The sequence below is a fragment of the Azolla caroliniana genome, unplaced genomic scaffold (genome assembly GCF_043228905.1).
Source record: "Azolla caroliniana isolate FFs.n. ecotype wild unplaced genomic scaffold, voAzoCaro1.0.p SCAF_7, whole genome shotgun sequence".
Lineage (NCBI taxonomy): Eukaryota > Viridiplantae > Streptophyta > Polypodiopsida > Salviniales > Salviniaceae > Azolla > Azolla caroliniana.
Genome location: NW_028230442.1, coordinates 5,080,688 through 5,094,231, shown reverse-complemented (window position 1 = coordinate 5,094,231; position 13,544 = coordinate 5,080,688). Strand labels below are relative to the sequence as shown.

The 13,544-nt window shown below is 42.4% G+C and overlaps 1 pseudogene; it reads right to left on the bottom strand.

The window, feature by feature from the left end:
• Positions 1-10,437: 10,437 nt before the first annotated feature.
• On the bottom strand, positions 10,438-12,067 carry LOC147861653 (F-box/kelch-repeat protein At3g61590 pseudogene; annotated as a pseudogene).
• Positions 12,068-13,544: the final 1,477 nt, after the last annotated feature.

Genomic DNA, 13,544 nt, shown 5'->3' with positions numbered 1-13,544 from the left:
CATCTGAGAAGTTGAACGTGTGTCAAAAACGAATTGGATTGACCAAACATCCCATGCTGGAGTGAAGGGGGAGTTTGTTGGGAATTCGGTCCCTCTAGATGGGATCCGGATGAGAATCGGACCAGCAGAAGGAAAGGACCGAACCGGATGAATTCGGAAGATATCCGGAAACCGGATCGGATGGATCCAATTGTATCCGGTCTGACATTAGTTTATGTGTATGTTTCGATGTGACTGTTTCAGGACACACTTGTAAATAGCCCGTAAGTTATATGAGTATAAATATAACTAGGCCAAATAGTGTTGTGTATGTTATCATTATTGTTGTACATAGATATATATATATATATATAGAGAGAGAGAGAGACGCAAAAAATTCTCTGTTGTAACCGCCGGTTGGCGAAGATATAGAACTCGAGGTTGTTGCCTCCGAGTCTTCTGTTTGTATTCCTCTCATAGTGATAGTTGGAGTCGGTGGGCTCCCGTGGTTTTTCTCGATCTGGGTTTTCCACATTAATAATGTGTGTCGTCTTATTTCTATTTTCTATTTCGTCCACTATGTGATTGAGACTCGGTTGTGACCAAGCACTATTCCTCAGATTATTAACAAGTATTTTACTGAAAACAAATGGTGAGGCATTTTGCTTTGTGACCAGAACTTTTGTTATGGATAATGATGATGTTGATTATGTTTTAGTAAATGGTCAATAAATCTCTCATGATCCTATGAATATGTGATGCCTACCTCTAGTGTATTTAAGGTAACTTTTGGAATCTATAGATTGTGGATTTGGCTCAATCCATTTGGACTAATGTCACCAAGTTGCATCATGTGTTACTAGGGGCTCAATCCTTTAAACCATTTGAGTTTGAACTAAATTACACCACTAAATCATAGGTAATGATTTGAGAACCTCTTGAACCATTTTATGTGAACTTAAAAATCTCCTATACAATTATGTTTGAACGGCTTTGGTATAAAGGTTTTGCGATTTGGTTCCGTTTAAGTTTCCAAAAATTTAAATTGTTTGAGTTTGGCACTCCCAAACTAAATCCTTGCTAATTGCTTTCCAGGATTATTGTTTTGAATCGTGTGTGTGTGTGTGTGTGTGTGTGTGTGTGTGTGTGACTTTCAATTTACATGACTCCATCAAAAAAGACTTCTTCTTGTGGGTCCAATTGGTTGATGGTGAAGTTACAATAAACTTGTTAGTATGTGCAAATTGCAACACGATGGGGAGGACAACATGAAATATATTTATTTGCATGTGAATGCTTCCAAGCAACAGAATCCTCGTAGCCTCTTTTGAAAAATATAAAACTTTTGGACAATGTTTTCCATCCAATCATGCAAGCAATGCCACCCAAGGAGAATTGCCTTCCATGAACTACTATCTTGGAAATTGCATGAAAGGTTTTCACTCCTTTCTAGGGAGAAATTGTATGTATTTTCAAAAGTGCTAAAATAGTTGACATATGTAAGAGTCTAGTTAAGTTGGTCAATAAAAGCGATGATCAAATGAGTTCGAACAAAACAAGCCATGATGGGAAGAAAAGAGGGTGATGTTTGGTCGATCAATCGAGACTCTTAATGAAGGCCAATGAAGGAGCTTATAAAGTTATGTTATGCGAACCTTGGCAATTGATGCAAAGTTGATTCACAAGAACAAAGTGTCCACCAGAAGGGGAGAAGGTTTTTTTTTCTTCCAAAACACACTACTTCGCATTAGTTAGCAAATAGAATACAACATAGTTTACCTAAATCCACAATGGGATCAACATATACAACTTGGAGGAACAACTCCAAAACTATCAAACAAAAACAACAAAAGCTCACACAACCCTTAGCTCCAACAAAACTGAAATAAACCCCATTTTACCTTCACTCTACTTCTCCCAACTAACTCTTTTATAACAAAGTTATCCGAGTAACATGACTATATTAACCCACTTGTGGTTCAGATATACATACATAATTACAACTTGTGTACAATATTGGGAGCCATTGGTGGAAACAACCACCTAGGCGCTTGGTAATTCCACTTAGGCCTCGACGAAGATTTGACCATCATGGGAGAACCACCCCATTTCAACAAGAACTTTGACCTTCCCTTTTTGCTTCATTTGATTCCCCCTAAATCGAGTCATATCGTCATCGCAACCAAGCCACAAGCTCAAACCAGATGTTTAACATCACCTGAAAAACAAACTTACAACGCCTTATCCAGATGTACTAGACCGATAAACACGCCACCATAAGCTAAATCTCCTCAAAAAATTCAAAATTTGTGCTAGGTCTCACCCCATCACATTGGAACCCGCTACCACCCTGCACTATAAATCCATGTCCTTGTGAGTTTAACTGTTCACTCTAGCTTTCCCATTTTAGAGACAATCATTGTATAGAGCCCCACAAAACGTTCCCATTCACACCACAGGTTACCACAATTTGAAGGTTTCTACTCCAAATGCTAATCGCCTCTGTACAATTCCAAAAACAGTGAGAGATTGATTCTAACGCATGTCCACATAACTTACGGCCAGCCTCGCCACCATGGGAACTCAACCACTCCCTTACAGGTAACACCTTGTGGCTAAGAAGCCACAACCAAGCCTTTATTTTTCTGGCATATCCAATGCCCATAGTCTTCTCCAAAACAACTTCAGATCGTCATCAGATATGTCTTTATCCTTCCAACTATTGCGGATCATTACAGCACCCACTGCTTTGGAGCCAATGATTTGTCTTCCTATCTTAGTATTGTACTCAAAAAACTTTTTCAAGTTGTTTGCTCCTGGTGTCTGCCACCATGCCTCCAATGGATCCCACTCCAAATCATATAAGGGCTTGTTGTCGAAAAGTCATATTTTACAATCCTAATCAAGCGTCTTAGGGTCTGGGTTTAATTGCCACCTCCTACCCTCCAACACTGCCAACCACCTGTCATCATCTATCAAAGAACTTAGGTTACCCCACAAACACTCCTCGTTAGTTGAGCACCTACCACGGATAAGATGTGCATCACCCTCACCTACAAACTGTCATGATAACAGTCACATCATGCATCGAAAGGATCATGACACTGACATTATGACTCGAAAGGATTTGAACCCACGACCTTGTTGTACACATGTCAAATCCTTAACCATTGTATTAATATTCTTATATGTATAGTCTCTAGAATATGAAATCTAATATCATAGGAATATTCTATATTACTCTACATTCTAGAATGACCTAGAATATTCTAGAGTGTTCTATACCACTAGAACCTTCTAGAATACTCTAGAGATCTTCTAGATTACTCTACATTCTAGGATAACCTAGAATATTCTAGAGAGTTCTCTATTACTTATAAATAGGGATCTACCACCCATCCCAAACCTAAATTGGTTCAACGCCATTTTGTAGCCTACTCTTTGTAATCCATTTTACGCTTCAATATAATAATTCTCTTTCAATTATCTCTCTATCTCTTTTTCTCTCTCTTTCTCTCTCTCAGTCTTGACAGTTTGAACCAATTTTCTTCCTTTCATCTCTTCGTCTTCCACAAACCCTAACAAGTTCTCTTCTTCCTTCTCCTCTCCCCTCATAAGCTATGGAGTCCGTGAGCAAACAAGAATACATGCGTGTTCTTTCTGAGCTCGACATGCTCACGAATAAATTTGTGGCATTAGAGCATGAGAATCAAAGGCTACTTGGAGATCTACAACACGTGAGCGCCGAAAAAGCTCAACAATATGAAGAGTTATCACAGTGGGTTCATCAACTTGAGGCAACTATATTGTCATTACGAGAGCAAGCGTCGGGGGCTCAGAACTCCCCTAGAGAGCCAAAGATCAGCCTCCCTGCCAAGTTTGATGGTACGAGGTCTTTATTTCGAGGCTTTTTGAATCAAGTTCGTTTAGTTATTCAGCTACATCCCAATCGGTATCCAACTGATGCTGCTCGTGTGGGATTAGTGGGAACTTTGCTATGCGGTACGGCGTTAGCATGGTTCGCACCACTTCTCGAGAAGAAATCACCATTGCTGGAGGATTTCGAGGCCTTTGTTAAAGAGTTTCAAGCTAGTTTCGGAGACACCGACAACACTAGGACAGCGATAAATAAGATTCGAAGGCTCCGACAAGGAGATCGTCCCGCGTCCTCTTATGCAGCCGATTTCCGTCTCTTGGCATGCGATATCCCTTGGGATGAGGCAGCTTTAATGGATCAATTCCGTCAAGGTTTGAGAAATGATGTCAAAGATCTTCTTCTTACTTTCCCTGAAGATCCGAAGTCACTTACAGAAGCCATTAGTCGAGCTGTGCGATGTGATAATCGCCTATTTGAGCGACGTTCTGAGCGCCAACAAATGTTACGCCGCCAACCTGAACAGACTTACGCTTCCGTAGTCGCAACGCCTCCACAAGTTTCTAGACCCATTACAAGGGATGGCCCAACTCCGATGGAAATAGAGTCAACACAACGTCGTGGGCCGTTATCAGATGCTGAGAAGCAACGACGTCGAGCGCATCGCCTCTGCCTATATTGTGGTGGTCCAGGACATATAGCTGTAAATTGTCCACATAAACCTAGGCGTCAAGTATACCAAGTAAGTGCCCATGAAAACCCTACATCGAGTTCTATTGTTACTTCTAATAACATAAATAAGCCTCATAGTCCATGTCATGAGAATAGATTTGATGTCTTGAGTCAATTAGAGGATGTGTTAAACGAGTAAGTCCGGCCAAAATAGGAGCCATTTGGCTGGACCATCCTAGCTATGTAGAGTTAGTTCCTAGTCGTGGTTCCATTTCATCAAATCAAGTGAGTCGAGTTTTTTCAGCACAAGTCGAGCTTACCACATCTACATGTCATCGAGTCCTAGCCTCTGCCCTTCTAGATTCTGGAGCCAACTCTTGTTTCATGGATCGTGAATTTGCCTTGTCACAAAACATCCTCTTGAATAAGCTTCCCAACCCAGTAGCCGTAGGAGTCATCGATGGACGTCCCATAGCATCAGGAGATATAGTCGAGGAGTCCGAGCCAATTAGGATAGTTCTTGGCAATTTGGCAAGCATAATCTCTTTCAATATTATTCGTAGTCCGGACCACCCAATAGTTCTAGGTCTCCCCTGGTTTGAACTCCATAACCCGAAGATTGATTGGATGAAAAGAACAATTGAGGAGACTCGGGAAAAAAGCACAAATCCTGCATCCCTCTCTCCTACATGTGCTAATAGATCCCCGGAGTTATTGCCCATCTCTTTACGACAGTTGCGGGAGGAAGGGGGGAACGAGGCCATGTTCGTCTTCGCAATAGTAGCAACTCCATCATCCACTTCACATGACGCGGATATTAAACTACCAGAGAAATACAAGGAGTTTTCAGATGTCTTTGATAAGGTGAAGGCCAATACATTGCCGGAGCATCGGCCATACGACTGCCCTATTGACTTACAACCAGGGAAAGAACCTCCATGGGGCCCAATTTATAATCTCTCCCCTGTAGAGCTAGAGACTTTGCGGGAATATATTGATGAGAATCTGGCAAACGGATTCATTCGGCATTCTAGATCCCCTGCTGGTGCACCTATCTTCTTCGTTAAGAAGAAGAATGGGACTCTTCGGTTGGTCGTGGATTATCGAGGGCTAAACAAAGTGACTATCCGAAATAGATATGCTCTACCATTAATCCCGAATCTTTTGGAACGTCTCAGTGGTGCAAAATATTTCACGAAGTTGGACCTTCGCGGAGCATATAATCTAGTTCGGATTCGCCCGGGGGATGAATGGAAGACAGCTTTCCGCACTCGCTATGGACATTTTGAGTATACAGTGATGCCATTTGGTCTCACGAATGCACCTGCTGTTTTCCAACATATGGCAAACGATATTTTTCGAGATTTTCTTGATATCTTCACTATAGTTTACCTAGATGATATTTTAATCTACTCAAAGACCCAAGAGGAGCATGATGCACATGTTCGTCAAGTACTATGCCGACTCCGAGAATATGGTCTCTACGCAAAACTAGAAAAGTGTAGTTTCGGCCAGAATCAAGTGGAATTTTTGGGGTATGTTGTATCGTCAAATGGTATTGCTATGGACCCCATGAAGGTACAGGCAATTTTAGAGTGGCAAACGCCCCTTTCAGTGCGTGATGTGCAATGTTTTCTCGGGTTTGCAAATTTTTATCGGAAATTTATTAAAGATTATTCCAAGGTTGTGCTTCCGCTTACTCAGCTCACACATAAAGATCAACCATTTATATGGAGTTCAGATGCATCCGAGGCATTCGAAAGCTTAAAACGAGCATTTACAACGGCACCTATCTTAGCACATGTCGACCCAACAAAACGCTTCATCCTCGAAGCCGATGCATCCGATTTTGCACTAGGGAGTGTCCTCTCGCAGACTGGAGATGATGGACAACTACACCCTGTCGCCTTTCATTCACGAAAGTTTGAAGCTGCAGAGATCAACTACGAGATCCATGACAAAGAGCTTCTTGCAATCGTGGATTCGTTTCAACAATGGCGACATTTCCTAGAAGGTTCTTCTCAGCAGATCATTGTCTACAATGATCATAAGAACCTGACTTATTTCCAAAATGCTCGAGTCTTGAGTCGGCGACAAGCCCGGTGGGCGCAATTTTTGACTCACTTCGACTTTATCATCATATATCGCCCTGGGATGCAGCAAGGCAAAGCAGATGCTCTTTCTCGGCGCTCTTATATGGAACTTCGTCCAGGGGAACCTGCTTTTGAGCATCAAAAACAAATCCTTTTGGGTCCTAATCGATTACGATTAATGGTAGTTAATGCCATAACAGCTCTTGAAAATTCCACTCTTCTTGATTCCATTCGAGATCATATGGCCACTGATGATTTCGCCAAGGATGTTTTGGATCATATCGTCCCGGATCGTGCTTCTTGCTCACAGTCGAAAAATCCTCGTAATGACTATTGTCAGTTCTATTGGCATGATGGTTTTCTATTTCGACAAAATTTATTGTATGTTCCTGATGGTCCCCCACGGCTACAAGTTTTGCAACATTGCCATGACTCACCAATGGCTGGTCATTTTGGAGTTCACAAGACTCTAGAATTAATTTCTCGACGTTATTGGTGGCCTCGCCTTCGTCATTTTGGAGTTCACAAGACTCTAGAATTAATTTCTCGACGTTATTGGTGGCCTCGCCTTCGTCATTTTGTTGAGGAGTATGTTCGGAGTTGTGATATATGTTGTCGATCAAAGAATCCTCGTCACCGACCCTATGGCTTACTACAACCACTTCCCATTCCGGAAACACCTTGGAAGTCTATATCCTTGGACTTCATTACTGATCTCCCAGTTTCAAAAGGTTTTGATGCAATTCTCACAGTAGTTGATCGATTTACCAAAATGGCACATTTCTTGCCATGTACAAAGTCAATTACTAGTCAAGAGACGGCTGATCTCGTTATGCGGGAGGTATTTAAGCATCATGGTCTGCCAGATGATATTATTAGTGATCGTGGTCCACAATTCATCTCAAAGTTTTGGAAGCACCTGTTCAAACTTCTCCACATTTCAGTTAAGCTTTCTTCAGGCTATCATCCTGAAACAAATGGTCAAACAGAGCGTACCAACCAGACATTGGAACAATATCTTCGTTGTTTCATCAACTATCAACAAGATGATTGGGTTGCATTTTTGCACTTGGCGGAATTCGCTTACAACAACTCAGCCCATTCTTCTACAGGATATTCCCCATTTTTCGCAAATATGGGCTGTCATCCTCGATGGACGATGAATGCGCATCCAGAAGTTCCTACCAACCCTGCTGCCGAGGATCGTCTTAGTCGCCTCCAAGAAATTCAAGCTAACATTCTCCACAATTTGCACGATGCTCAATTTACACACAAGAGGCTTGCCAATCGTCATCGTCTAGACTCCTCAAAAAAGTTCCGCATTGGGGATCATGTATGGCTTCTCCAACACAACATCAAGACCACTCGACCTTGCAATAAATTGGATTACCAACGTTTTGGCCCTTACATGATCACTGGTAAGATAAGTGATGTTGCATTTCGTCTTGACCTCCCTCCGCACATGCATCTTCATCCGGTGTTTCATGTATCCCTTTTGGAACCTTATACTACAAGTTCAATTCCGGGCCGTCTTACGACACCCCCACCACCTGTCGAGTTCTTGGACGGGCCTGAATTTGAAGTTGCTGCCGTTCTCGATTCTAAAATCGTGCGCAACAAGTTGTATTACTTGGTCGATTGGCTAGGCTATACCCCCAATGATCGAACTTGGGAACCTGCCACAAATCTTTCCAATGCTGCAGAACTCGTCAATGCATTTCATCGCCAATATCCTTGTAAACCAGGTCCTAATACAAACCCTACGACCCGTGAGACGTGTCGTCGAAGAAGGGGGATAGTGTCATGATAACAGTCACATCATGCATCGAAAGGATCATGACACTGACATTATGACTCGAAAGGATTTGAACCCACGACCTTGTTGTACACATGTCAAATCCTTAACCATTGTATTAATATTCTTATATGTATAGTCTCTAGAATATGAAATCTAATATCATAGGAATATTCTATATTACTCTACATTCTAGAATGACCTAGAATATTCTAGAGTGTTCTATACCACTAGAACCTTCTAGAATACTCTAGAGATCTTCTAGATTACTCTACATTCTAGGATAACCTAGAATATTCTAGAGAGTTCTCTATTACTTATAAATAGGGATCTACCACCCATCCCAAACCTAAATTGGTTCAACGCCATTTTGTAGCCTACTCTTTGTAATCCATTTTACGCTTCAATATAATAATTCTCTTTCAATTATCTCTCTATCTCTTTTTCTCTCTCTTTCTCTCTCTCAGTCTTGACACAAACTAGCCTGACCAAACTGCCTCTTCCACGTTCAACTTACCTAATCCATCAATGGCCTTATCTATCCGATGGGTCACCTTCGCTAGTTGTATGTAATGTTTGGAACATTTTCATCTAGTTATATTGAAATACCATCTAGATATCCCAAATAAGGGTGGTGGTGCCTGAGAAGATACAAGTGCAAGTGAACTAACTTGAACCTAAATCATCGATCATTCCCATTATCATTAAATTAGTTGGGCAATATGGTGAGAAAGGAAATTTATTCCTTTCTAGATGGAATTAATGGTGACAACCAAGGGGAATTAATTTTCAGGACCACTAGCAAACCTTTTTGTAACAAAAGGAAGAGTTTTTATGGCAACAACGATAAGTTCACGTTGAGGAATGTATTGATGAATTTCCAAAGCATGTCTAGGAAATTTTTAATAATTATCTCCCATATGGATTTCATGAAGTTATTTGTAAGACATATTCAAGAGAAAAAACACTACCTCTAGATTAGGCCAAATTATTAGTCCAAAACATCCGTCTCTCAATCGTAGAAGCATTTGGATATTTCCCATTTCTCAATCTGTAGGAAGTAGGCTACCCCTTGGGTAATTTTGGAGTTGTGTTCTAGAGACAAGGTCATAATTTTCAAATCACGACTCCAAATTGAGCATTGTCAACCCCTTGGTTAAATTTGGAGTTGTGCTTTAGAGGCAAGGTTGTGATTTTCATATCATGACTCCAAATTGAGCAATTGTCACTACTATGGAATCTTGGCACTAAGATCTAGAGGTTACACAAGAAGGTTTTAGTAATCTCATCTTTAACCATCTCTCAATGCTAAAGAATATCGATTAAATGGGATTTGTATAAGGCCCAATTTTGAGTCCGAATTGTGCACTAGTTAGTTAACACACTAGTCATTATTGTTAACTAACCATTACGGTCTCAATTGTGTGTGGAAACTAAGTTGAAACTCAATCACCACGAGAAGTGCAAATTCATAGTCAAATCAATTACATCTATTAGGTAATGCGAAATCTGAGGAGATTTGAGGGCTACTACTTGTGATGAATGACGAACGTCATCCACTATGCCATTGAGAGTCACTATCATGCCCAATATTAATATGAACCCTAAAAAGGAAGAAGAGTGTTGTACAAGCTAGCTACACGAGATGGTAAGTCATGACATGAGGTTCCAAAGAAGAAAACATGTAAAGAGGTGGGAATGTTAGAAAGAAAGAAAAAGGAGATGATTTCCAAGCCTACTTAATGTCCTTGTTTTTCTTTTTACCTCTTACATACAATGATAGTAGGGAGGACACATCAAGCCTTAACAATTCATTTTATATAACTTAATACACATAGAGAGAGAGGATCAAGGAGATGCCTATTGGCAATTCAACATGTTCCACTACCCATGTAGTATGTGGGTGAGCATAGTCACTTGTACTTGTGATACCCATTGTAAGTAGTGTTTTTCACACACATTTATTAATATAAATTGTGTGTTTTCACCAAAAAGAGAGAGAGAGAGAGAGAGAGAGAGAGAGAGAGAGAGAGAGAGAGGCAAAATGAACACTACCAAACAATTATCATCTCAATCATTATTCTTTAGGCTTTCTTCTTCAAGTGCTTGGGCCTCAAGGGGATGCATCCATGCCTAGGTTTAAAACAAAACCCACTGAAAAGATGGAAAGGTTGCTTCTTCACAATGGGACACTTTTGCGACCATCTTTAGGCTTTCTTCTTCAAGTGCTCCGGGCCCAAGGGGATGCATCCAAGCCTTGGTTCAAAACAAAACCCAGTGAAGAGATGGAGAGGGTGCTTCTTCACCATGGGGCATTTCTGTGACCATCTCCAAGAGCGATCTTCGAGCGAGAAGATGAGCAACTGGGGGCTCCCGAACGCGTGGATGTAGACGAGGCCCTTGGTCCCGCTACTTGAGAACACATCGTCGAACTCGCCGAACCCACGGAAGAACTTGTTGGGCATCCTAGACACCTCTTTCCACTCATTGGTGGGGCCCACGAGTTCCCACACCCCGATGCCCTTGACCACGTCCGACTTGCCAATGCCCCCGACCATGATGAGCTTGCCATCACAGTTCATGAGCTTGGCACAAGTTAAGGAGCACGGCATGGGAATGAAGCCGACACGGGCATCCGAGCCCGATCCTGGGCCCGAGGCTGAGAGGTTGTACGAGACTAGGGCGTGGCGGGACCGGGCATTGTCCGGGCCGCCCACCATGGCAGTGGAGTGCACCACGCAATGGAACAAGCCATCGCTCGTAATGGCGCTATTCTCTCCGCCCCTCCACCCCTCCAGCACCTCGCTCGCGGCTGTCCTCCAACCCCCCGGATCCAACACCTCCACACTCAATCTCCATCTCGAGTAGTCATCGGGGATCAACTGCCTCGACTTGGCCACCGCCATCACCACCGAAGCCGAAACCAGATCCTCCTCCACCCTCATCGAGACCGCATAGTAGTGGTCCGACGATCGCCCCTCTTCTTCTTCCGGAAGCTTCCACATCTCCGACCGCCCATCTTCTTCTTCCGGAACCTTCCGCTGCTCCAACCGCCCATCTTCTTCTTCTTCCGGAACCTTCCGCCGCTCCGACCGCCTGTCTTCCGGAACCTTCCGCCACTCCCTCGTCATCGGGTTGAGCAGGTAGAGCCCAAGCCGGCCCTGCGAATGCTCGGCGAAGCACGCCACTCCATTGGAGTAGGCTACATAATGGCTACTGCTGCTGCCTGCACAAGCAGCATCTGTAGGATCATGGGCCATGGCTACTGCTTGGTGGGATGGGAGACTGAAGTTGTGCCACTTCTTGGATGCCGGGTCGTACACCAATCCTTGGGAGCTCTTCTGAGACTCCTTGAACATGAAGTACCATGGCTGTGAGGAGGAGGTGGAGGTGGAGGTGGAGGTGCAGCCATGGCTGCATGAAGAGAAGAATCGCGGAGATGATGTTGTGATGGAATTCCATCTCCTGCACACTGCCCTCGCCCGGAAGATGAAGGAGATGGGGAGGAGGGCCAGGATCTTCTCCAGAATCTCGTCCGGGAGGGCCAGCGACAGATCCTGGACTCCATTATTCACCCCATCCGATCCGATCGATCCCATACCAAATCTATTAAGCAATTTCTAACACAGAGATTGAAGATATATATATATATATATATATAATTTTTAAAACAGGAAACAAAATCTCTTGTATGAATGAATAGCAATCAAAACATTTCCCTGTTCTTTCTTCTGTTTTCTTTGTTTCTGCTGCGAATTTCTAATTTTGTCAGATAACCTAATGAATGGGGTACCGGATGCCAAGAAAGGGGAAAGTGAATTATTAGCGTGTTAGGAATATGGAGTGTGTGGTCTTCGTTTCCTGATCCACCTCTCCATTTTTCCTCTGCATCAATCAAGGTGAATGACAGAAGAGGGGGGGGGGGGGGGGGTGTAATGGGTGAATTAGGGTTTTTGAGGTGCACAGGAAGAATGGGTGGGAAAGCAGTCAAGAAGCAGAAGAAGAGGAAAGGAGGAGGAGGAGGAGAAGAAGAAGAAGAAGAAGAAGAAGAAGACAAGACAAGAAGATTTAGGAGCCATTGTTTTTGGGAAAGTGAGTGAGTTGAGTGAGTACTTCTATTATAATGTCTTTTTCTCTATTGGAAATTGAACTTTGATTGATGATTCCAAAGGATACAAACAAAAGAAACTCCTAAAGAGAGCCCTCTTCACAAACACAAGGATACACACACATATATATATGTATCATGTATGTATGTATCTACAATCCATGCATATCTATCGATGGATAGATATCTTTTTTAGCGTCTACAGCAGACCGATTGCGATCTATGTGACGGGTATAGCCAATGGTGAGTGACTGTGTGTGTGTGTGTGTGTGTGTGTGTGTGTGTGAGAGAGAGAGAGAGAGAGACTATCGTATAGTCCCTTGGAGAGCTGAATATGATCTTATAGGATTAGCCCAACCACCCCTGGCAAAATCGAATATGATCCATATATGACCTTAGAGGTTTGGCCTGACCCCTACCAAAAATCGAATATGTTCCGTATATGATCTTGTAGGATTGGCCCGACCCCTCGCAAATCGAATATGTTCCATATATGATCTTATAGGATTGGCCCAACCCCTGGCAAAATCGAATATGATCCGTATATGATCTTATAGGTTTGGCCCATCCCATGTTTTTGAAAAATTCAGCTCAAACTCAGGTTCTCTCTCGATTCCATGACTTCCAGCCATCCACAACATCGTTGTTGAAACTCATTGTATGGAGATGAGAAGGTCGTTCATTCGACAACCACCCTATGCTCTACAATCACATCCAATAAAGTAGTTGTAGATCAGTTGGTAAGGTCGTCCTACAAAGAGATAAAGTAGGTTTAGTTCAATTCGACAATAAATCGGTTCGCAAGAAAGAATAAAAGACGTGTAAGTATTGGTACCTCAATTAATAAGGTTGTTTTATGCATTCAACTTCTATACTTCATAGTGGCATTTGGTAAAGAAGTTATAGATTTGTTTTGTGATGTTTTAAGACCGAGATGAGAAGGTTATCTGTTCAACAACTAGATGCTATAGTGATATCCAAGAATGACAATGCATATATAATGACATTTGGACTCGGGATTAT